A 25,868-nucleotide genomic window follows, 5' to 3' on the forward strand; every position below is an offset into this window, starting at 1 on the left:
TTTCAATCCCGCAGTGCAAAGAAAAGGCCCTTGTGATCTTATTTGTAAAATTTCTCTGTCAATATGTCTCTATGTTGTCAAGTTGGATTTTGTTAAGTTTAGGTTTTAATTGCCAATAGTATAGATAATTGCTTTGGGTTGTCAATTTGGCTGGGGATTGTGGGTTGTGGTATAGGTTAAGTAGATGGGAGGTTGGGATTTGTTGCAGGTGGTTAGAATAGTTATGGGAATTATAGCTTTTGCAATGTGTGGGATTTTGGCTTAAGAAAGTTGGGGGCAGGTATTAACAGAAAGGGCTAGTTTTTGGGAATGGCAAAAGGGGGCCTTGATACCTGTGAGGCAGAGACTGTGGGAATTGGAGGTGGGGGCTAGGTTTGGAAGAGGGTCATGTTTTTGGTTTTAGGGGTTTTAATGTATTGTTTGGATTGGAGTGGTTAAATAGGACAGTGTTGAAAAATATGTAGTTTGGCAAATGGGTGATATAACCCAAGAAAAGGGTTTAGTTGACAGAGACTGGAAGAATCTTAAAGTAAAAGTTGAAAGAATAGATGTGTATATGCAGAACATGTTCACGTCTATAAACTTCACTGTCAAACATACTGGTGGCGACCAGATGACAGACAAGTGTTGGTGGGACCCCAAAAGCCATCAACCAACTGGAAAAGGAGATTCAACAGAGGGAAAAAGACCAAAGATTGTGATGAACTATCTAGAGAACAGGATGATTTTGATAAGAGACACTTTACGCTCTACAGAAGAAGATGTAAAGATTGCTCAGCGCACTCAAGGAATGTGGTCCAGTGAAACAGGAGGAAGCAAAGACTTTTTACTAGATGAGGTGTTAAGTCCACAGCCGGTAAAAAGAAACACGCGGTCGGTTACAAGGACTGATCCAGAGAAGACTCCTAAGAAGGACAAGGATATAATTGAGTTGATAGAGTAGAAAACCAATATATTGTAGTTTGCCATTAGTATAAAATGAAAGATGAAATGTTTTCAAAACCATAGTGGGAACGGGGCAAAGTAGTTGGAGATGATGTTCCATCAATAAGAAAAAAGGGTTAAAAGATTAAATATGTTTGATAAAGACATTTAAATGGAACATATAAAGATCTAAAGTTGGGAAAAAAGGTTATTTAAGTGTTATTAAAATATTAAAACCCAACAAGTGATAAGGGATATGGATATAATATGCTAAACTTATAAGAAAATGATGGTAAGTTGTTATAACAGGTAGAACTGATATTAGACATATGTTTAAAAGGGGAACATACAGGAAAATACCAAAGATATTTAAGTTGGAAATGGTTATTGATAAAACAAGTATATGAAATATATCACAAGTGTCACCTGATGTGTGTATAATGTTATATATAATGGGTAAGTATAATTGATAACTGGGAGTTCCTTGGACCATAGAACCGTTTGGTTCTGTGTCTCAATGAACCTATTAAAGGGGGGAGGCGTGTGACGGACTGACTTACAAACCAGCCAATCAGAAGCCATAGACTCTAAGCCAATCAGGTGCTGGCTGAGGAGTTTGAAGATTCCTCTTGGCAGTTGGGTGGCGTCAGTTAGGGTTTGCAATCCTGAGGGATGAAGCGGGAGTTCAGTGGGAGATAGTGATAGAGAGGATGGGAACGGCAGGGTCCAAGAGAGGACTGGGTTCCCATAGTTCCTGAGGGATGGTTACTTAAGGAACTGCTTTGTCCAGAGAGGGACAGGATTAGTTCTGGAGAGTCTAGAGGAGAGAGACTCAGTGGAACCAGACTCAGGAACAGGGCTTTGGCTTACATCATTTCTTTAGTGATAGTATAGCCTGTGTGGCAGAGTTGTTTTTGTTGTTATTATTATTATTATGATAGAGTTAAAACCAGCCCTGTATATATGTAACAAAAGAAGACAGAGTAACAACTCCATCTCAAAGATACCTTTGCCTATTCTGTTTTAAAAATAAACTTACATTGTTGTTAAATCAGCCGCTTGGTCTGTGTTTTAAAATCCATCCACACGACTGTCCTTCAAACACCCAAAGAGGTGTTGGGTCAAAATAGAAGAGAGGATTGTGAATCGTTACGTCATCTATTAGAGATTTAAGTCTGATTTTAGGTTTTTTCCTGCCCAGATGGATTTTTGCAGGTCCTTCTGCCGTTCTAAAAATGGTTTGTCATTAAGAAGGATAGTATAGTCTGAAATGAAAATAGTAATTTAGGCAGTACGTTCATTTTAAGTGCCCTGATCCTTCCCAAGAGGGACAGGTTGAAATTAGCCCATCTATTGGGATCTTGTTTGATATCACCCCATATTTTCTTGTAGCTGTTTTTAAAGAGGTCTCGGTTTTTAGGGGTGAACTCAACACCTAGATATTTGACCCTTTTTCCTACTTTAAAGCCAGTCTCCTCTTGTAGATTTTCCTGATCGTTCTTTTGTTAAATTCATGGGTAAAATGTTTGTCTTATCCCTGTTAATCCAGAAACCTGAATGCTGTCCATATTCCTTTAATTTATAAAGCAGGGGATTAACACTTTCTATTGGGTCGGATAAGTATATCACCACGTCGTTTGCGTATAGTTTAAGTCTGTACTCTTCCTGTTTTATTTTCAGGCCTTTGGTCTTCTTATCTCCTTTAATGCTAGTACTCAGAGTCTCTAAAGTGGCCATAAATAACAAAGGTGAGAGAGGTATCTCTCATTACAGGTAACGCCTTCGCTTTCCCCCCATTAATAATAAGACTTGCTGTTTGTTTTCTATAGATTACATCTATCCAGCTGATAAAGTTATCTCCTAGAACCATTTTTCTTAAGGTTTCCAGCATGAAGTTCCAATTAACTTCATCGAACGCCTTTTCGGCCTCAAGAAAAATCATAGCTGCTTTTTAATCTTGTTTTCTTCTCATAGAAGTCTATAATATCTAGTAAATTCCTCGTGTTGTTTCTAAGGTGCCTTTTTGGGAGGAAGCCCGTTTGGTCTTCGTTTATGATATTTTGTAGGGTTTTCAAAAATCTTTCTGCTAAAACCATTGCAAAGATTTTATAATCGTTGTTAAAGCGAGAAATCGGTCTGAAATGTTTCACCTCCATCACCTCCTTACTTTCTTTAGGAATCAGTGCAATATCATCTATCTTCCGAGAGTCAGGCGTTCTTCTTAGTGAGAGTCTATTCATGATTTCTACTAGGGGTTTAATTAGCTCTTTCTGTAAGCTCTTGTAATACATTGTGCTTAGGCCATCTGTCCCTGGCGCTTTGGGTGCCTTGGTTTTACTGATTGCTTCTAGCACCTCAGGAGCCGTTATTGGTTTATTAAGTTCGATTGTCTGTTCTTCATCAATCTTTACTACGTCTTTTCTGTCCAAAGATTCTTGTATCCTCTCCTGGGAAATATATTCTTCTTTGTATAGATTTGTGAAATATTTATATAGACATTCTTTCATATGTTTTTGGTTGGAATGAATCTTGTTCCCTTCTTTAACACTTGAAAAGATCCGTTTCTCCTTTTCCTTTTTTCAGTTTCCATGCTAACCATTTGCAAGGTTTATTAGCATTCAAGAAGTGTTTCTGTTTGATGTGTCTTAATTTTTTCTCCTGGTCTTCTATTAGTCATGTGGATATTTCCTTTTGAATCTTCTTAATCTGTTGTTGAATCATTTTGTTTTGGGGGTTTTCTTGAAGTAATTGTTCCTTATCCTTTAACTTTTCCTATAGTTCTTTCCAATTCTTTTCTCTATTTGTTTTCCTTTCGTAAGATGGTTTCAAAGAGAAACCCCTCATTACCGCTTTCTTTGTGTCCCAGACGATCTCTGGGCTGACTTCTCCATTCAGATTTTATTCAAAGAAGGATTTAAGTGGGTTTGTTTTTGCTTTATCTAGACTTTTTCCATCTTTTAACAAAGTCTCATCTAGTCTCCATATCAGTTCCTTAGGTTTACTCTTCAAAGAGAATAAAATTGGATTGTGACCCAATAGGATTTTTGGTAGGGTTTCTCCTACTTCCACCATTGTGCTAATAGTCAGGGAAGTCAAGAACATATCTATTCTCAACCAGGATTGATGAGTGTTTGAAAAGAACGTAAATCCTTAGACAGACCATACTTGATTCTCCAGTATCTTCTAATGCAAAGGCTTCTTTTAATTCAAAGAAAGATTTCAGTAATTTCCCTTGCTTTAAGTATATTTAGTTGTCTGCCTTTCTATCTATCTGGGGGTCTATCACCCCATTTCAATCTTCCATCATTAAGGGCCTATCGCACATACGGTCTGGCATTTGTTTTTTTCAATTTTCCAAAGAACAGGCCTTTATTTCCTAAGGGTACATAAACTCCCACCATTAGGATCTTTTGGTCTTGTAAAGTAACTTCTACACCAACCAAGTATCCATTGGGGTCTGAGAATACCTCTTTCGATTCTCATTTATACTTTACATATATCACTACACCTTTTTCCCTCTTTTTTGAGGCTGCTATGTATTCTTTCCCCAATTTTTAACAATCTTATATCCTCTTTCTTTATATGGGTTTCCTGAAGGCAAATTACATCAAGTCTCTGTTTCCCTTAATAATGGAAAAGTTTACCTCATTTTTGGGGTCTGTTAATTCCTTTAACATTCGATGAAAGGATGTCTGCCTTTTCCCGTTTCATCCTCATATTCTCCATCTATATCTTCCTCTCTTGTGTTTGGATCTGGTTTCCTAAGCAATTCTCCTTCTTCTGTTTCTTCTTCTAAGCTCTCTTCCTCCTTATCCTCTTCTCCTTTTCTGGGGTTGTTTCTTCCTTCTTTCTGACTGTCCCCTTTATTAAGCTCTTTTTCATTCTCATGTAGAAAATGTCTTTCTTTTTGTACCGAGTTGATTTGGTATCTTTTTTGCTTGAATTTAAAAGATAGGCCCTGAGTTAGTTCCCATTTGTAGTAGATCCCATTGCTGCGCAAAACCTTAGTCAGTGGTCCATATTCCTTCCTCTTCCTTAACAGTTTCCCAGAGATATCTTTAAACAATAAAATTTCATTTTCTTCAATTCTGAATCTTGTATGAAAGTGTTGTTGGAGAATTGCTTCTTTCATTTGAGTCCTAACAAAATAAACCACAATATCTCTGGGCAGTCTCTTCTGTTTTGCAAACCAGGAGTTTACTCTAAACATCTTGTCCACCTCAAGGAGAAACGTTTCATTATCTAGGTCCATAAATTCAGCCAAGGCCGTTATTATCCTTTTATATAGATCTTCTTCTATTCGGGAAGACCTCTTATTCTAAGACATTGCTCCCTAAATCTTTGCTCTAATTTAATTTTTTCTGCTGTATCTTCAGTATGTTCTTCTGTTAATCTCTCTATCTCTTTTCCCAATTTTTAATATTCTTCCTCCAGGAATGTCACTCTTTCCCTGGTTTATGTTAATTCTGATGTTATCTTTTCCAGAGAGTATTTATGTTAAGCAACGTGGTGGACATTAAACCAGCAGAATCCCCAGACTTTCCCTAGTCTTTAAGCTGAGGCAAATACATTCGATGTGGTCCATCTTATGGATAGGTATCCTGGCCAAAGCAAGATTGTATGCATGGACCAAAGGGACGTCCCCTTACCTGCTCACTGATGGAGAACCCGACTGGTAAGGCCTGAGCCCAGGAGGCTGAGCTATCATCACCCAGCCAGGTCTCTGTGAAACAAGACAGGTCAACCTCTTCGTCCAGTAGGCGATCTTGGACTATTTGCATTGTATTTTTGACTGACCTGGCATTACACAAGAGCAGGGAAAGGGTCTGTGGCTGGTTTGGTATGCTCTCCAGCCCTTTTGGGACAGCAGGGTGAATGGAAGGGGAGAGAGATATCTGTCAGGGTCCTAATTGCAGCCCCTCTTGCAACACAAAAGGCAGTACTTTGAAAAAGGAACAGCTTGTAATGAAGAAGATACATGCAACAGAAGTGACTTTTATGTCAGGAATGAAAGAGAGTATAAACTTATCACTTTTATATCCATATCAATTAACTCCACTCCATTAACCAATAAAGCTGATTAATTGGATAGCCCTTTCCCGCACAGCATTCTCCCACCCTTTTCTGCTCAGTGTCCTCCCATCTGGGATTCTGGCAGCTTTTCTAAAAACAATTAAGCTCTCATGTGCCTTATCTCAACCACTGCATCTGTGGCCTTGGACCACAGAACTCAGCCACACAACAGTTTTAATTAACATTATGGCTTAACGATGTGTGTGTGTGTGTGTGTGTGTGTGTGTATATAATGAAATCTCATCCATCCCAATCTAATATGATACCATATGAAAATATAATAAGCATAAATCCATAACAACATAATACAATATAAAAATACCAATAATTCTCTATGTTCCCCCTCCTTTTACAGAGACCAGTCTTTTAAACTCAAGCCTCTGTTGGGATGATTCCCACACATTCCAATCCTAGCAAACAATCACATTCTTTAGTCATGATCTCCTTACCTCTTTCTAGTATCTTTTATTAAAGCACATATTAAGTCATATTATTTTAACCCACCATAAATCCTGTCTATCTTGACTCTAATTTAAACCTAAACCTATAACACTTATGGCATGAATCCCTAAATGCATGAATGAAGGCATTCATGACATATTGTGACTTCAGGCTGGTGCTCCATACCTGAATGGGACTGGCCCATTGTGATCTCAGACCAATGCTCCTTGTCTGCTGCCATGAGATGGAACCATTGTGAATTTAGGCTAATGCTGATTACCTGAAGGATTGAGATGTGACCATTTTGACTTCAATCTGATGCTCCTTGGATGAAGGATTGAGACAGTACTATTGTGACTTCAGGTTGGTGCTGTATACCTGAAGGATTGAGACTGTCCCATTGCAACCTCAGGCTGATGCTCCTTGCCTGAAAGGTTGAGACGGGAGAATTGTCACTTCAGACTGGTGCTGTATACCTGAAGGATTGGGACTGGCCCATTGCATGTCAGAAACAGGGTATAAGGGTTCTGTCATAAAGGGTAAAATATTAGAGTTTGATTATTAGAGTTAAAGTAGGAGTTATAGTTGTAGTTCATAGTAGGTAATGTAGAGTGATGGGTCATAGAAAGCATGTAGTGGGAAATGTTACAAAGACAGATGGAGTGGCTTTTAGATGAAGGAGGGCGTTTGGAGAGGGGCTGGGGCTGCAGTTGGAGAATGGTTATCAAGGAGGAGTGAAGCTGGCTTGGGAACACTGCTCTTCAAGGTAAGGCTGTCTGGGAGAAGGGAAGGGAAGTAAGACAACCTTGGTATCTATGTAACCTCCCCTTGTGCTGCTTTAGCTTGGGAATTGGGGGCTGGCTTAGGGAAGGGTTGAGCAAGTTTCCTTGGACCCCAGACTTGTCTTGGGAACACCGCTCTTCAAGGTGAGGCTGTCTGGGAGAAGGAAGGAATCTCAGGAAGAGTTAAAAGTTGAAGGAATTGGTTTCAATTGTTTTGAATATTGACAAATTCAAGAGAGAACATGATGTGATTTAAAAGAATGGGCACGGATTAAAAAAATCTGAATGAGAAGAAATATTAGAAATTAGAGAAAACAAAAAGGTATGATGGGCAAAATTTATAAAGTATTATTATTGTGGGACACGAGGCAAGAAACAGTGAAAGAAGTAATGCTCAGTTGGGCAAAGGACACAGGAGACGCGATTGATTACGATAAATGGGAAAGCATATGGAAGAAAGATATCAAATTTACATTGGCACAAAGTTTGAGAGAAAACTGGTTGAAAATGTACTTGAGATGGAATCTAACCCCAATAAAAATAGCCAAAATGTATAAGAAAAGGAAGAATTTATGTTGGAAATGTGAAAAAACATCAGGCTCCTATTTTCATTGTTGGTGGAAATGCGGAAAAGTGAAAGAATACTGGAGGCAGAGAATAGACGCATTAAATACGATGCTAGAAATTACAGTGGTACCCCGGGATACGAATTCACCGCGTTACGAAATTTCCGGGGTACGAAAAAGTTAAATTGAAAAAAACTGTTCCGGGTAACGAAAGGATTTTCGGGTTACGAAATTCCTTTCGGCGCGTTTCGGCGCGAAATTCAAATCGCGGCTAGCGGCTAGCGGCGGCTAGTGGCTTTCCAGCGCCTTTTCGGGTTGCGAAATTTATCGGGTTACGAACGGCGCCGCGGAACGAATTAATTTCGTAACCCGAGGTAGCACTGTACACCAGAAGAAACCCCAGGATGAATGTTATTAAGGATGTTGGAGGAGAATACATATAAGAAGCATGGGAGGATATGGATGTCTATGTGAGCTAGCGCCAGGGTTTATATGCGAGGAAATGGGAGACAAAAGGAATACCAAAAACAGAAGGATGGATTAACTATCTCTATGATTTATTGCAGATGGACAAACTATCACGCATATTGAGAGAAAATTCGGGAGAAAGTATATCAGAAGAGTGGGGGAAAGTATTAGGTTTCATTAGGAAGAAATGGGGAAATGATTTGATTATCTATTGACGATCCTTCTTGTTGCACTTTAATTTACTAACTATGTTATTCTACTGTGTATTTTTAATTTCATGATATAGGAAAATAATGTGTATTTTTGTTAGAGGGAGAAAGAGATAAACTAAGGAAGCAGTATAGAAACAAACAAACAAATAACAAAAAAGCGATATAGCTTATTATAGAATCTCGACGATGACTAATATAGCGAAAGAAAAAGAAGACTGGAAAACCTAGTGGTTATTATCTGTGTCAAAGATATCTGTACCAGATACAATATAGTAGTTGGAACATTTGGAAAGTATAGTATTGTTAAGACGTTGAAGGAGGAGGGCATAAGCGAGAGAACAAGGTATAAGAGAGTATTTAGTTGGTTCATTCTCACAAAGTGGAGGAAGTCATAGATAAGTAGTAATGTGTGTGTTATGAATGTAAGAGTAGAGAGAAAGTGTTAGTGTTTAAGAAGGGGCAAAAGGCAAAGTAAGTGACTGAGTTACAAACAAGAATACGACAAGAAGAATCAAGGAAAGCAAAGGTTCAGGTTAAAGAATGAGAGATTACAGAAGAAAGAAAGAGAAAGAAGAGGATCAAGATAGAGTGAGAGAAATTTATAAAAACCAGTCAGCTTGTCTAAAAATTAATAGAGAACTAACAAAAGAATTTAATATAAGAAGAGGAAGGAGACAAGGATGTCCGCTCTCGCCATTATTATTCATGATTGTATTGGAATTTTTGTTAAATAAGATTAGAAATAATTCAAGGATAAAAGGACTTAAAATAAAGGGAGAAGAAACAAAGGTGAGAGCCTTTGCGGACGACCTAGTTGTGATTCTTGAAGACCCAATAAATAATACCGAACATTTAATGTGTGAAATAAATTGGTTCGAAGATTTAAGATCAACAAGGGAAAACATTGACATTGAGAAACTGGAGCGTGTCCAAAGGAGGGCGACAAAAATGGTGAAGGGTCTGGAAACCATGCCCTATGAGGAACGACTTAGGGAGCTGGGGATGTTTAGCCTGGAGAAAAGAAGGTTAAGAGGTGATATGATAGCCCTGTTTAAATATTTGAAAGGATGTCATATTGAAGAGGGAGCAAGCTTGTTCTCTGCTGCTCCAGAGAACAGGACCCGGAACAATGGATGCAAGCTACAGGAAAAGAGATTCCACCTGAACATTAGGAGGAACTTCCTGACAGTAAGGGCTGTTCGACAGTGGAATGCACTCCCTCGGAGGGTGATAGAGTCTCCTTCCTTGGAGGTCTTTAAACAGAGGCTGGATGGCCATCTGTCAGGGATGCTTTGAATTGGATTTCCTGCATGGCAGGGGGTTGGACTGGATGGCCCTAGTGGTCTCTTCCAACTCTATGATTCTATGATTCTATATATGATAATACCAAAAAAATTGAATAAGCAAGAAAAAGAATTATTGAAACAAAAAACGGGATTTCAAGTCACAAATAAAGTAAAATATTTAGGAGTCTGGTTATCCAATAACAACATGAATCTTTTTGATAATAATAATAATTATTATTATAAAACAATGTGGAATAAGATATGTAAATAATTGTATAGATGGTCAAACCTAAATTTATCTTTCCTTGGCAGAATAAATGCAATAGAAATGGCCACACTCCCTAAGTTTCTATTCCTTTTTATGAATTTACCAATTAGTATAACCCCAAGAATCATAGATCAATGGAATAAAGAACTTAAACAAATTATTTGGAAAGGGGGTAAAGCAAGAATTAAGTGGAACAATTTAAAAGAGAAGAAAGAGGATGTGCCATGCCAGATATAAACATCTTTAGATGGGCATGTAAGATGATATGGCTACAGGAGTGGATTACATTAAATGATAAAACAACATTAAATGTGGAAGGACCAGACATACGATTTGGGTGGTACACGTTCCTATGGTACAATAAAGCTTTGGTGAATAAAGACTTCAATAACAACCCAATTCGAAGAGCACTGCTGGAAACATGGAAATTGGTAAAAGCAAAATTTTATTACAAAATACTGGGTTGGGGATCAACACCGGAGCCTTTCGCTAATAGATGGGACTCAAAAAAAGATTGGTTAAGATATAATGATATAATAAAAATAAATGAAAAACAAGAAATTTGTATGAAATCTAGGGAGGAATTGATTCTGGGGAAAAAGAAATAAATTGGTATAGTTACTATCGAATGAAATATAGATTTAATGAGGACATGAAGACGGTGGGAATTGAGATACAACAGAATTTGACGAATTAATAATAAAAGAAGAAGATAAAAATAGCTAAATATTATAAATTATTCAGAGATAGAGAGTGAGAAAAAGAAGCAATAAAGCAATACATGATAGACTGGGCAAAGGATATTGGACATGAAATCCCATTAGAAGCATGGGAGAAAGCTTGGGAAAAACAAACTCTTTCACCAAATGTCAGGATTTAAGGGAATCTTTTTTAAAAAATCAGCAATAGGTGGTATTATACTTCAGGTAGAATGAAAAAGACGTTTAAAATAGAAACAGATAGGTGCTGGAACTGCCAAAAAGAAAAAGGAACGATGATCCACATCTGGTGGAAATGTGAAAAGGTAAAAGGGTTTTGGGAAGATATACACAGAATAATACAGCAAATTTATGGTATAAAATACAAGAAAAGACCGGAATTGTACCTTCTGAATATGACACATTTCATGAAGGCAGAGATGAGAACAAGCGATGGCGAATTATACTATACATGATGACACTGGCCAGGATATTGATAGCGAAATATTGGAAATCAAAGGAGAAGTTACAGGTAGATGAGTGTCTGTTAAGACTTAATGAGATTAGAGAGTTGGATAGACTTTCATGTACTCTGAAGGATAAGAAGAGAGACAGAATAGAAAAGGATTGGATGCAGATAATGACATATTGGGAGAAAAGATGGGCTGTGGATAAAACCTGATCTGATATTATGCATAAATATGAGCAAAATAAAATATGTGAAGAGAGCAGGAGAAGAAATATTTTTCAAGGAAATCAAAGTTATAAGGATTATTGGATAAAATTAGGAGAATACGTATGGACATACAACCCTTTGTATATGAAAACAAAGGGGGAAATGTGATAATTCAATGGGGGGATTGTATAACTTCATTGCAAGAAACAAAAAGAAGTGTGATAGGCAACACAGATAAGCTCTTTTAAAGCAAGAAGTGAAGAAAAAGAAGAGAAAGAAGATCAAATGTCTTCTGTGTTATTGAAGTTTGCATTTATGTGACTTGCATTGATGAACATATTATTGGAAAATTTAATAAAGATATAATGTAAAAAACAACAACAACAAAACCCAGCCCTTTCTGTCAGGAAGTTCCTCCTAATGTTCAGCTGGAATCTCTTTTCCTGGAGCTTGTATCCATTGCTCCAGGTTCAAGTCTCTGGAGCAGCAGAAAACAAGCTTGCTCCCTCCTTAATATGACACCCCTCTAAGTATTTAAACAGGGCTATCATATCACCTCTTAACCTTCTTTTCTCCAGGCTAAACATCCCCAGCTCCCTGAGTCGTTCCTCGTAGGGCAGGGTTTCCAGACCCTTCACCATTTTAGTCACCCTCCTTTGGACACACTCCAATTTCTCAATGTCTTTTTTGAATTGTAGGGCCCAGAACTGGACACAATATTCCAGGTGGGGCCTGACCAGAGCAGAATAGAGTGGCACTATTACTTCCCTTGTTCTAGACACTATACTTCTATTGATGCAGCCAAAAATCGCATTGGCCTTGTTAGCTGACGCATCACATTGTGGACTCATGTTCAACTTGTGTTCTACCTGGACTCCTAGATCCCATTCAGCCATTTGTCACCCATCCTATATCTGTGCACTTCATTTTTCCGCCCTAAGTGCAGTACCTTACATCTCTCTGTGTCGAATTTCTTTTTGTTCGCTTGGACCCAGCTTTCTTGTCTGTTCAGGTCATTTTGAATTTTGATCCTGTCCTCTGGGGTATTATCTACTCCTCCTAATTAGGTGCCATCTGCAAATTTGATAAGTATTCCTCCATTTCTGTCATCCAAGTCATTGATAAAGATGTTGAATAGCACTGGGCCCAGGACAGAGCCCCACTGGACACCCCACTGGTCACTTCTCTCCAGGATGAAAAGGAGCCACTGTTGAGCACCCTTTGGGTTCGGTTGGTCAACCAATGACAAATCCATGTAACAGTTACCTTATCTAGCTTGTTTCATGTTTTTGTTTTATATACTCTTTAATTTGGTTAACTGCTATTAAAAGATATAGCTATGAGATTCTATGATATGGGGTGCACTATAAACCTTTTAATAAAAGAACAGGTATTTCAATCCTATATATACATATCATCAGACATAACTCCAGGGAATGTTAGCCTTTTGGATGCCAGAAGGTTCCTCTCATTCTTCAAGAAGCAACCCCTCAGCTTCCTTCTAGAAGATAAAGCAAAAAGGCTTCCAAAAGAACTGAAGCCTTGGGCAAGTCTCACTCTCTCAGCCTCAGAGGATGGCCATGGGAAACCCACTCTGAAGGAACCTGCCCAGAAAACCCCTTCAGAGACTCCCATAAGGTCACCATAAGACCTGGAAACAACTGGAAGGCAGACCCCAAGAACAACATTGGAAATAGGTGCAAGCCTTGCCTTGGGAAAGTGTAATGACTGGGCTCCAGTCAATGGAGGTCTTCGTCAGGCAGAAAAGGGAGGTTTATGCAAATGCAGAATGACATCACTGCTACGGAAGGCTCTCTTGACCAATCAGAGAGCAAGATGAAGGTTCTTCTGGAAGCTTCTGTGAGAAGGAGATATAAGGCCTGAGAGACCAAGAGACAGTTGGGGGAATTGTGTCGGTTGGAGATCCAGAGAGAGAGTTAAAGAGCAGATCTTGGAAGTTAGTCTCAGAATTGGACGCTTAGGTTTATTTATTATTTAATAGCTTATATGAATTGAACATTACAATTACTTACAAATTTTGTACCTGCAAGATTCTTATTCTTCTTATTATTATTATTAACCTTTATTTATATAGCACTGTAAATTTAATATCTTGTATGACTTATATTTCAGTTATATTTTGTTATTAATAGTAAATACCTCCTTGGAGGATCTACTACTCGACACTCCTTTTACACGTGTCTTGGATCGGTTGATGCTTAGGAAGATCAGTAAAGAAGGAGAAATAAGGTTCCTTAACTGGTCCCAGTGTAGGTTAAGGGAAACCCTTTTATAATTCACTGGATGATGGCAGCGAGATTTAAGGAAGTTAAGGGTCTGCTGGGCTAAGAGCCATAATGTCTAAATGTCTAATTAACAATTTGTAAGCCACTCTGATAGCCTTTTGGCTGAATAGAAAGGTATAAAATTATTATTATTATTATTATTATTATTATTATTATTATTATTATTCCAGGGCCGTGGTTTGTCTGCTTGGAGCACCGGAGATCATCACAGTGAGTCAGTTGGAAAAGCCCATCTCACTCCAGAAAATAAAGGTACTTGAGGAGTTTGCACTCTACGTCTTTCTGTAATAATAGCTACAAAACTGATAATAGCATTTGGGACATTTAGTCTTTTAAAAACAAATAGTGCAGATTTAAATGCTGCTTTAAAACCTCTTTCCATCTGCCAGCTTTGCGCTGGTTTTGGGGGGAAATGAGAAACTGTTGGGAGGGAGGGACTGCCAACAGAATTAGGAGATGCATTGCAGGCTATGGACAGTTTGCGGCCAAGAAAGGTCCAAAACACACGGCAGGAATAGTCCATTTTGAGAACATTTTAACTGCCCTGGCCCAGTGCTAGAGAATCCTGGGAACTGGAGTTTATTGTGGCACCAGAGCTCTCTGACAGAGAAGGCTCTATGTCTCACAAAACTACATTTCCCAGAATTCCTTAGCACTGAGCCAGCGCAGTTAAAGCGGTCTCAGATTGGTTTATTACTGCAGTGTCTTTTGGACTTAGGTGATCCTTGGCAAGTCACACTCTCTCAGCCTCAAAGGATGGCAATGGCAAGCCATCTCTGAAGAAACCTGCCAAGGAAACCCCATGATAAAGTTGCCTTAGTGTTGCCATAAGTTGGAAACGACTTGAAGTCACACATGAAGAACAGAAAAAAGTGTGCACTTATTTCTCAGGTTGTACATGGGAATGGGAGGCAGTCTGGTGCAGTGGTTTGAGTGTTGGGTTACAACTCTGGAGGCCAGGGTCCAGTGCCCCACTCTTCCATGAAACCAGCTGGGTCCCTTGGACAAGAAGTCACACTCTCTCAGCCTCAGGGAAGGCAATGGCAAACCTCCTCTGAACAACTCTTGCCAAGAAAACCCCAGGAGAGGCTCCCCAGAAGTCTGCAATGACTTGGAGCACTCCACAAAACACTACAAAGCCTCAAGAAAGAGCCAGCGTGGTTCAGTGGCTGGAGCACTGGACTATGACCCTGGAGACCAGGGTTCGAATGCCCTCTTGGCCACGGAAACCCACTGAGTGACCTTAGGCAAGAAGTAGCACTCTCTCAGCCTCAGAGGGAGGCACTTGCAAAACCTCTTCTGGACAAATCTTGGCAAGAAAAGCCTGAGAAGGGCTTCCCTTAGGGTCACCATACGTTAGAAACAACTTGGAGGCACACAATGACAACAAGAGCAGTAACACCACTAACACAAGGCAGCTAGGGAGAAAAGAAGGAAGGAAGAAGGAAAATAACAAAGAAAGAAAGAAAGAAGATGTGGGAGTTGTAGTCCTTGGTTCAGAGGGATTGGAGGGGCCTTACTGCAGGGCAGGACTAGTGTTGCTAACAATCCTCGAAAATATTTCCCGGCATGTTTTACCAAAATCCACGGAATCCCCCCCCCCCCCCCCAAATATTACATGGAATATTCAGTCAAAATCCCTGTAACGTTCCCGTAATGTTAATAATAATAATCATAATAATAATAGGATGTATTTATATATTTATTAATATGGCGGATCTTTTGCAAATAAACGTAACCCTAATTGAATAAAAATAATTGTAACTTATTTCAACTCTCAAAATTACCATTGGACCAAACAAAGAATCTTTCAGTCCTTCTAATACCTTTAAGATATTTATTTTGACATGAAGGGGGTCCAGGAAGCTTTGTGCCAAATAGAAACGTGTTCGGCTGCAACCACACTGCATAAATAATCCACTTTGACACCCCTTTAGCTGCCCTGGCTCAGTGCTAGGGAGCCCTGGGAATTGTAGTTTTGTGAGACATTGAGCCTTCTGTATCAGAAAGAGCTCTGGTGCCACAGCAAACTACAATTCCTAGGATTCCCTAGCACAGAGCCAAGGCAGTTAAAGCGGTCTCAAACTGGATTATTTCTGCAGTGTGTTTAGGACCTTTGTTATTATAAATGCTCAAGATCCAATCCATACTGCAGAAATAATCCAGTTTGAGACTGCTTTAACTGCCCTGGCTCAGTGCTAGGGAACCCTGGGAATTGTAGTTTTCTGAGAAAGAGCTCTGATGCCACAATAAACTACAATTCCCATGCATCTGAGGAAGTACGCTTAAGTCTAGGAAAGCTCATGCTGGCAACTTTTCTTTCGTGCGTTTCCAAGGTGTTACAAGATCTATCTCTGTATCATCATCATCACCATTATTATTATCATTATTAAATCCAAATGCAGCTGAAGAAGTGGACTTAAAATGGCAACACTGATGTACTGTAGACTCTTTCTCTGGGGCTGTGATCTGTAAGCGTGGAGGCAATTCCCTTGTCAAACCAGGGGATCCTGGGAATTGTAGTTTGTTGTGACATGTATGTGTATATATGTGTGTGTGTGTTGTGTGTGTATATATATATATGTGTGTGTGTGTGTGTGTGTGTGTGTGTGTGTATAAGAGCCTTGTCTCCCGCACGTCTGCCCTGGCTGAGCTTTTCCTGAGGGCGGGGGGGGGGGGGGGTCGGACGACCACTCTCCTCTCTCTGATTGCCTGAAAACTCTTAGTGTGACTCCCAACAGGACTGGTTGCTCTGTAGCCTCGCTCTCAGAGTCAGGGCCACTGGTGCCAATTTCGGGGGTTTGTCCCGGAAATTGGGTTGTTTTTTTTCAGGGCTGGAGCTGAAATGTGCAAAAGTCCCTGAATCTCCACAGAATAGAGCCAGGCACAGAAATCACACGGAAAGCACTCAAAAATCCCCATTTCCGTGTGAAAGTCACAAAATTGGCAACAGTGTACCTCTGTTCAACTGAGGCTTCAGAGAAGGTTCTGAAACATTCTCCACACTCACAAACAGCACACAAAATGGCCATTGGAACACAAAATGGCCTCCAAAACACAAAATGGCCACCGGAAAACAAAATGGCTGACAGAACACAAAATGGCTGTCTCTGCCTGAGTGCTTGGCAGTTGACATTTGAGGCCTTCAGGGGAGAGAGAGACTGAGGGAAGGAGGTCCTGGAGGGAAGGGGCCTTGGGAGATATAGGGCCTTCCTGAGATATTTGGGGTTGCTTCCTAACAAAGGGGTTTCTGGACCCATAAAGGATTTGGGGCAAACTGGTTCTGAAAGGCAGTAGCAGCCTTTTCTCTTGCCAATGGGATTTACAGTGTATTTGCTTGACTGGATCTCCCAGCATCCACATGGCCAGAAAGAGGAGGGGTCCTGCCCTGCATTTCATGGGTCTTAGGCTCTGGGAACGTGTGCCTTTGGCCAGCGTCCGTGTGGCTGGGGCTCCAGAGTCCCTCCTGCCTTGTTCCATATTAACTGCAGGAGGAGCCTGTGAGGGTGGGGCAGGGTCTTCCAGCTCCTTTGCCCTCATTGGCCAGACTGAAGAAGGGGAGGAGCTTCTGCCTCTCTATTTAGCTCTCTGCAGAAGAGTGAGTGAGGAGTAGAGAGTTAGAAGGGGTTAGAGAGAGACAAGGAGGAAGGAGAGGGACAAGGCTTGGAAGTGGTAGGCTTCACTGCTGTGCTGAGGCCTCCAACTGCCAAGCGCTGAGGTGGAGGTGGCCATTCTGTGTTCCAGCAGCCATTCTGTGTTCTGGTGGCCATTTTGTGCTGCTTGTGACTGTGGGGAATAATGTTCCAGAACCTTCTCTGAGGCCTCAGTTGAACAGAGGCTTCTCTTTCTCTCCTGAGGCTCCAGAGTCAGAAGGAGGCCAGGCTCCTTGGGCCAAAAGGGAGGAAGTGTGTCTCTTTGTGGGTCTTTTGTGTATATTTCCTGAGAGGGTTTTCTTATTACACAGCTCTGCTCACCTGCGTATGTCACCAGCAGGATTCTGTTCTCTGTCTCTTTGAGTGCTGCAGAGTTTCTTTCCAAGCCAATCCTAATCCTGGTCCCTTTTCTCAGGAACCTCATCTCGGACTCCTTGTACACGGCTTTGGGCCTCTGTTGCTGGAAGTGACCCAAGAGTAGGGCAACCAGGACCCCTGCCCACCTGATGGCCGACACAGAGGCCAAGCAGAGGGGGTTGGGCTCCAAGAGAAGGAGGCTGCGGAGGTACAACAACTCTTTGGTGAGTCCCCATCCTGGTTATTAGTCTCATGTGTTTCACTGCTGGGCCAGTTCATGAAAGCAAGTGGAGAACATACTCTCCCAATTTGGCAGAGACAGTCCTGGTAAATCCTCTGTCACCCCACTTTTTCAGGGGCTTTCAAAAATGTCCTGCTTTTGTTCTCCTCCTCCCACTTTCCCCTTTGTCCTCAGCTCACTTCAGTTCCTACAAAATGAGTGCCAAGGATTTTGAACCCCATCAACTCAAAAGTGGGGAGAGAAGAAGAAAGAAGGGGGCAGGGACTTGTCCTTGCTAGGAGTCTGAGGCAAAATCAAACTGCTGTGCCCTTCCCCGCTTTTGTGACCTTCCTCATAAACATCTTTGGCCATCTTGACCACCTTCTGGTGTTGTTTGTCCACATGTGTCTTTCTTTTCCCATCTGTGAAATGTTGGGGGATATGGGGGAACATCTCTGGATCTAAGCTGTGGCCCTCAAGCCCACAGCGTTCTCCAGAACTGTTTTTTAAATATGACATTTGCCACTGAAATTTGGCAACAAATGGAGAAATGCACTATAATTCTTTGGTGGCTAAATGTAGTATATGTTTTGTTATAGTCAATATCTTAATCTATCCTCAGTATCCCAGCCATAGCCTAAATTATTTTGTTTATATCTTATCTTTGGTTTATATATGATATATTGTGTATATCGAGCTAGAATAGACCCTTTCAATCAACTACTAAACGATTCTTCAACAGATAGGTAAATTCAGCTGATTCAGTGGGTCTACTCTGGTGAGGAACAGAGGCAGTTTTGCTTATGTGAAATCACAATACTTGTGAAACTCAGCTTATTCCACACATGGTTGTAAATCCTATGGGATCAATAGGTCTTCTTGGGCTGAGACTAACAGTATGATTCAGGCCCTTATCATGGTAATGAAAATCATTTCATGGTTCAGACTGGTGAATCAAATATGATTGGGTGGGTTATACTTATAAGATGTAGTGATTGTGTGCAGAGGGATTTTGCAGCACCCTTGAGACCAACTGTGTGAAAGATATTGCAGCATTGAACCTGGTCTGTGCCCCTTCCTCTGGCAACAGCCCTCTGACCCTCTCCTCTCAACCCCTCAGAGCTGAGTCCCAGTGGTCAGTGGGACGGGAACAGGGCTTCCCAGCCACAACACATTGCTATGGGCTCCATTCCTCTGGCCATGCAAGCAACTGCACAAGACCATTCCTGAGAGGAACAAGAAGGGATAGGAAATGTCTGAGACCCAGGTAGCCCCCTGTCCTTTTGGACTCTCACTCTGTGGGGCTCTTGCTACTGAGATGGCCTCAGGGAAGGCAGAGCACCTGACTTCTAACCTCCATGTGTCTGGTGATGGTGGGGCTGGGGTGTCTTTTCCAGGCATTCCTCACCCTCCTCAAGGGCTGCCCCACCTTCGACCAGAGCCAGTAATGCAGCCACCATGGTTCTCCAGCTCTGGCAGAGTTTGTCCTTCAGCCCTCCCTGTTAGCTCACCATTTCCTCCAAAGGAGGCCATACTTGAAGGCCACAGACCCGGTCAGTCCCTTGGAGGGGACAGAGAGCTGGGGGGCTCTGGAAGAAAATGGAGTGGGGTGAACCCAGGAGGAAATGGATGGGAAACAGGATGATGTGAAAAGACCTTCCTATTGACACCCAGAGAATGTCAGAAACTCAGAGCTTTGCTTCCCAGATTTTATCCTACACAAACACACACACAATTGACATATCCAGCGGGAGCCATGTTGGCCATATAGCAGTAGCATCCCAAATCCACAAAACTAGGATATCGGATATGTTATATGGATGTGAATATACCACATTTTAGGCTTCACGGGAGAATGATAAAGAGAAGGCCAATGGATGGGACCTGTACTATTGGAGGTTGCTACCTCCAACAAAGGTTTTAAAATATCTTTTAAATTGGGACAGCATTGGCATGTTTTACCTTATCAACACCTACAAGTTTTCCTGTGTAAAAGCATGGAGCCTGCCTGAGAAATTCAGTTTTCTCTTCCAAACAGAGGGGCTTGTAGCCTCACAAAGGATTCGAGACAAACTGGATTTCAAAGGCAGTAGCTTTTTGCTTGCTAACATTATTTAAAGTTTGTTTCCTGGGATAAATTCTGAAGTAATGAAATAATATTTGGGATGCACCATGTGCTTTCCTTCCCTTTTATTAGTCACTCTCTGGATCAGGGCTATTTTCTATTGCAGGTGACTTTTGCGGATGTGGCGATATATTTCACCGAGGATGAATGGAAACTCTTGACAAAGAAGCAGAGACTTCTGTACAGCGATGTTATGATGGCGAATTATGAGAATGTGGCCTCTGTGGGTAAGGAACTTGACTCCACTGCCCTTCCTGTGAAGACTGAGGGTCCTTTCATACTACATTGTTATGGTGTTATGTTTCTACTTTAGAATTATGGAATCATAGAGTTGGAATAGGCAACAAGGGCCATCCAGTTAAACCCCTGGCCATGCAGGAATACACATTCAAAGCACCCCCAACAGATAGTCATCCAGCCTTTGTTTAAAGATCTCCAAAGAAGGAATGCTTTAGAAATAAATCTTAATAATAATAACAATGGCTCAGTACAGATTAGAAGAAAGGGGTGGCCACAGGCTGTCCCTTTCTCCTCCGGATCATTGCCGCAGCAACCTCATGGCTGCAAGAACGATCTGCAGCCAAAAGGAGCTCAGAAATGGAACTCCTTCCTGTAATGCCACCAAGGCGCCATTTGCACCTTGGAGCGTCACGGTGATATGTCTTATGCGCCGTGCTGTTTGGACGCGTCACACAAGACACGTGATGGATGCATGCGCCGTATGGATGGCGCTGCGTCAAGATTGTGCTGCCCATAAGTATTAGGCTTTGGGAGTGTGCAGTTACTGCATGCTCCCAAACCCTAAAATCACCGCCGGCATGCCACAAAGTGCCCATTTGTACCAGGCCAATAATAACAATAATGATACTCCACCTCGTTCAGAGGAAGTATATTGCACTCTCGAACAGCCCTTACTGTCAGCAAGTTCCTCCTAATCTTTAGGTGGCATCTCTTTTCCTGTGGCTTGCATCCACTGTTCCTCTCCTTTTCTCTGGAATAGGAGAAAGCAAGCTTGATCCATCAAGGTGACATCTCTTCAAATATTTGAACAGGGCTATTATATCCACTCTTAACCTTCTCTTCTCCTGGATAAATATAGCCACCCCTAAGCCACTTCTCATAGGGCTTGATGGTTTTCAGTTCCTTCACCTTTTTGGTTGCCCTCCTTTGGATACTCTCCAGATTCCCAACTTCCTTTTTGAATTGTGGTGCCAAGAACTAGACACAGGGTTATTTCAAGTGAGGCCTGACCAAAGCAGAATAGAGTGGCACTATTACTTCTCTTGATCTAGACACTATACTTTTATTGATAAAGCCTAGGATCATATTGACCTTTTTAGCTGCCTCATGTTCAACTTGTGGTCTACTATGAGTCCTAAGCTACTTTCACACGTACTTTAATTGTCATAACAATATCCTGTGTAATCTTGGAATTTGTAGTTTGGTGAGGCACTATTGCTCTCCACTTTCTAAGGATTCTAAATATCCCCTTCTAAACTGTCAATTCTAGGATTCTGTGGGAAGGAACTATGGAGATAAATGCTTTTCACCCCCAAATGCTCCTCAGCACATCCCTCAGTAGGGCGGTTTACAGACTGCCCCTTTGGGGTGGCCTGTACCTGCCCCTTTCATCAATGGATCGGGGCCTCAGCTGCCACAGCGGCAGCCCTGAGGCCCCAATCCACCGCTTTTCCATGCCGTGGCCTGGAAAAAGTGTCCTTGGGGCTTCAAGCCCCAAAGACACCCCAACAGCGGTGTGGAAAGGAGAAAGGGGCCACTCTGCACCTTTCTCTTTTGTATCGCTGGCGCAGCTCTCTAAAGGCTGCACCAGTGACACAAATGAACGAAGGAGCTCCAAAATGGAGTTCCTTCCTGCGCCGTGGAAAGGGCGCCACAAGCGCCCTTTCATGACACCAGGACGTCACGTCCATGCCGCTCCGTTTAAATGCGGCGCAGTCGTGACATCCTAATGGGCATCACCATCTGCATGTAGAATGGGCGCCACCATTTTGTACATACTGTGTGCGTACTAGGGTTGGGGGCGTCTGAAAAAGATGCCCCCGGGCAACCCTAGTACGTACACAGTACGTACTAGGGTGCCCTTCTGGAAAGGTCCTAAGTTTCCTGGCTTTTTTGGCCCTTCTTCCAGGCTTTTCAGGCTCAGGAGAGTCTTCTTGGGGAAAAGGCTTCCCTTGGCCCTACAATGGCTCAGAGAGAGCCCAATAGTGGCAAAATGGCCTCTGGTTCCCCAAAGGGATGCTGTGGGATACTGAGGAGAAAATAGTATTTCATTTCACCCCCAGACAATACAATGTTAGGTTGCTCCTGAGATCCCCTGTGGGCCAGTGTGACCCCCCCATCCCCAACATTAGGCCATCCCTGTCTTATAGATGCCTTAAGGCTGGCACTTGACCCTCACCAAAATTGGAGTCCAGGTCCCAGCCCCCTTGCTCTTGCTTTCCCAATGACTTATTTGTATATTGATTATCCTGCCTTTCTCAACAAATGGGACTCAGAATGTCCCTTTTGTGCATCACATGCTGTGGCTGTGTGTCTGTGATAGAGAGATGGAGGGAATGGGAAAAACAGAAAGGCAGGAAAGAGATGCTGAAGGTGAAAGCTGAAGCAGTGCGGATAGGCAAGAGGGAAGGTTGGAGAGTGGAGGGAGAAAGGGAAGGGGATCAGGTCTCTGGGAGCCAGGAAAGGAAAGCAGGAGCAAAGCCAGGATTGCCTAGCTCTTTGTTGTTGTTGTTGTTGTTGTTATTAACCTTTATTTATAAAGTGCTGTAAATTTACACAGCGCTGTACATACAATCTTTTTAATTGGACGGTTCCCTGCCCTCTGTCTTACAATCTAAAAAGACATGACACAGAAGGAGAAGGGAGTGGTGGTGGCTAAGGGGCCTGTCTACTAAGATAATACATATAAAATACATAGCAATACCGGAAATGATTCAATAAAACAGACAAGAAAAGAACATCAAATAGCAAGTGACAATTATGCAATGCCTGGGAACGCTTCTCTGAACAGGATGGTCTTCAGCTCCGTTTTGAAGCTGGTTAATGAAGTGATGGCTCTTGCTCGCGGGGGAAGAAGGTTCCAGGAGTGAGGGGCAGCGAGTGAGAAGGGGCGAATCCTAGATGGGGCAGAGGAAATCCTGGGCTGGGACAGCAGGCTTGACTACCAGAACGGAGGGCCCTAATGGGAAGGTGAGGGGAAATAAGGTGAGGTATGTGGACAGGAAAGGACCTCTGGGAAGGGTCAAGAGAGGGGCCTTGGGGATTGGGAGGCAGCCACCAACCTGACAGGTTTTAAGAACTGAACTGGTGAGAACCGGTTCAGGCCCTGGTTTTCAGACATATTAAGGGCTTCCATTTAGCAATTATGAACAATGTCTATGAAGAAAGGAAAGGCAACACAAAAATTCCTTTTTCTCTAATGTTTCTTTTTCCTACCTGAGCTTGCTTAGGGTCTTTTACCTGAAATGCTGGAGTTTGGGGAAGACACCTGCAAGTGCTATGCTTTTAGGGGAATTGGATACTTAGCTCAAAGGGGAGATATAGTTTGATTGAGGCAACAGTGACCTCAGGATCCAGCAAAGCTATAGCAGGTCTGCAATCACACAGAACTCCAAAGGCATTTGAAAGGCAAAATGAACACACATGCACAGAGAGAATTAGGTAACAAAGGTGGGAGTGGTGAATAAATGTAAGCCTTTGCTAATGGTAATATGTTGCCTGGATGGATCTCAATCCCAGTTGCTGAGAATCCGGAATGGGGAGAGAAGTCAGTAGCTCCCATGGCAAGTGGGGTTGGAGAGTGTATTGAGGTGCTTAGCCATGTAAACCGACAGAGGACCCTATCGCATGGGATAAAAAAGCCAGCTTAACTTTTCTGAATTGAATTCTCATTCGGGCTGCATCCGGTTCCTATCATATGTGAATCTCCGCTGAATCCACCAGCCAAATCCATCCTGGATTCAGCCCGAATCCCTGCAGCACTTCAGGGCCATTTTTTAATGTTGGAAGCTTCCGCTTAAAAAAGAGGGGGATGGCTGAGCATGCCTCGGACCCAGGCTACATCTGGGATGGATTTGGCCAATAGATTCAGCAGTGATTTACATAAGATTGGACCCGGACATAGCCCAAATTAAAATTCTGTTTGGGAAAGGTACCCTGGCTTTCTTACCCCATGCAATAGGGAGCAGAGTGTCTGCCTGCAACTGGACTCAGGCTGAAGAACAGCCACTAGGAGCAGATATTTATGCTGTAATTGTTGCTTAGTGGCAGAAACTGAGGGTACGAAAGGTTTAAATTGCTTTATAATGTTTCCTGGGTGAGGAGACAATGGTCTGAAACCAAATTTAATGCAATGAGGGCTTGGTTTAAGCTCTCCCCATTTACTGTGACTTCCTTCACTCTGTCCATCACTTCTTCTCTTAAATTAATGAGGAGAATTAAATTAAATTAAAATTATATTCTGGCCTCAAAAAGAAGAGCCCTCCCTCCGCCCCAACTGTCATCACCAGACCTGGGAGGGAGTGAAAAAGACAGGCCCGATTTCCATCAGGCCTAACTGTGAATTTTACTGTAACTCACGTCGCTCTGTTTTATTTTACTGTATTTTATTTATTTTTGTATTTTATTTTATTCTCTTTATTTTTATTGTTGTAACCCACCTGGATTCCTTGTGATTGGGCAGGCTATAAATAAATCATCAGCATCATTATTATTATTGGTGCAAGTACCTCAGACAAAAGGGATTAGCACACTGATTCTCAGAGCCTTTTTCTGACTATTTCCTTCCAGTCCCATTCCTTAGCCATAATCCCTTCAACCTCTACAGACATAAATGGATCATGCAGCTAAATCCACTCATTTTCTCAAGGCAGGTTCTCCTACAATCTCTTCTTTGCTACCTCCTATGAGGAGGGATCCACACCTGCAAAAATGCTAAATTCAGGGCACCCACTCCAACTTTATTAATTTTATATCAAATAGGGAAGGGTTAACAGGTGGCTAAATCTTGGGGTAACACATTCCTCTCTTGATTCAGAGAGTCAGTCTTGTCGGTCATTGTTCTTTTTTTTCTTTTCTTTTCAGAAGAACATGTCAGTCTTGAGAGAGTCCATACATGTGAGAAGCCACATAAATGCCAGCACTGTGGGAAATGTTTTCCTTCAAAGTCAGACCTTGTGAGACATCAGAGAGTCCACACAGGAGAGAAGCCATACAAATGCCAGCATTGTGGGAAATGTTTTTCTTCAAGGTCAGACCTAGTGAAACATCAGAGAGTCCACACAGGAGAGAAGCCATACAAATGCCAGCGTTGTGGGAAAGGTTTTTCTCAGACATCAAGCCTCCTGATTCATCTGAGAATCCACACAGGAGAGAAGCCACACAAATGCCAGCATTGTGGGAAATGTTTTCCTTCAAAGTCAGACCTTGTGACACATCAGAGAGTCCACACAGGAGAGAAGCCATACAAATGCCAGCGTTGTGGGAAAGGTTTTTCTCAGACATCAAGCCTCCTGATTCATCTGAGAATCCACACAGGAGAGAAGCCACACAAATGCCAGCATTGTGGGAAATGTTTTGCCTATAAGCCAGTCCTTGTCATGCATCGAAGAGTCCACACAGGAGAGAAGCCATTCAAATGCCAACATTGTGGGAAAGGTTTTCCTTTAAAGTCAAACCTAGTGACACATCTGAGACTCCACACAGGAGTGAAGCCATTCAAATGCCAGCATTGTAGGAAAGGTTTTTCTCAGAAGCCCAACCTAGTGAAACATCAGAGAATCCACACAGGAGAG

The 25,868-nt window shown here is 41.9% G+C and overlaps 1 protein-coding gene across 1 annotated transcript in view; it reads right to left on the reverse strand.

Annotated features, from left to right (window-relative positions):
• The window catches only part of LOC149287748 (uncharacterized), a 792,175-nt gene that overhangs the window by 617,561 nt on the left and 148,746 nt on the right, over window positions 1-25,868 (reverse strand). The window lies entirely within an intron of this gene.

Source organism: Sceloporus occidentalis, unplaced genomic scaffold, assembly GCF_023333645.1.
Source record: "Sceloporus occidentalis isolate IW3139 unplaced genomic scaffold, rSceOcc1.0.p SCAF_57, whole genome shotgun sequence".
NCBI lineage: Eukaryota > Metazoa > Chordata > Lepidosauria > Squamata > Phrynosomatidae > Sceloporus > Sceloporus occidentalis.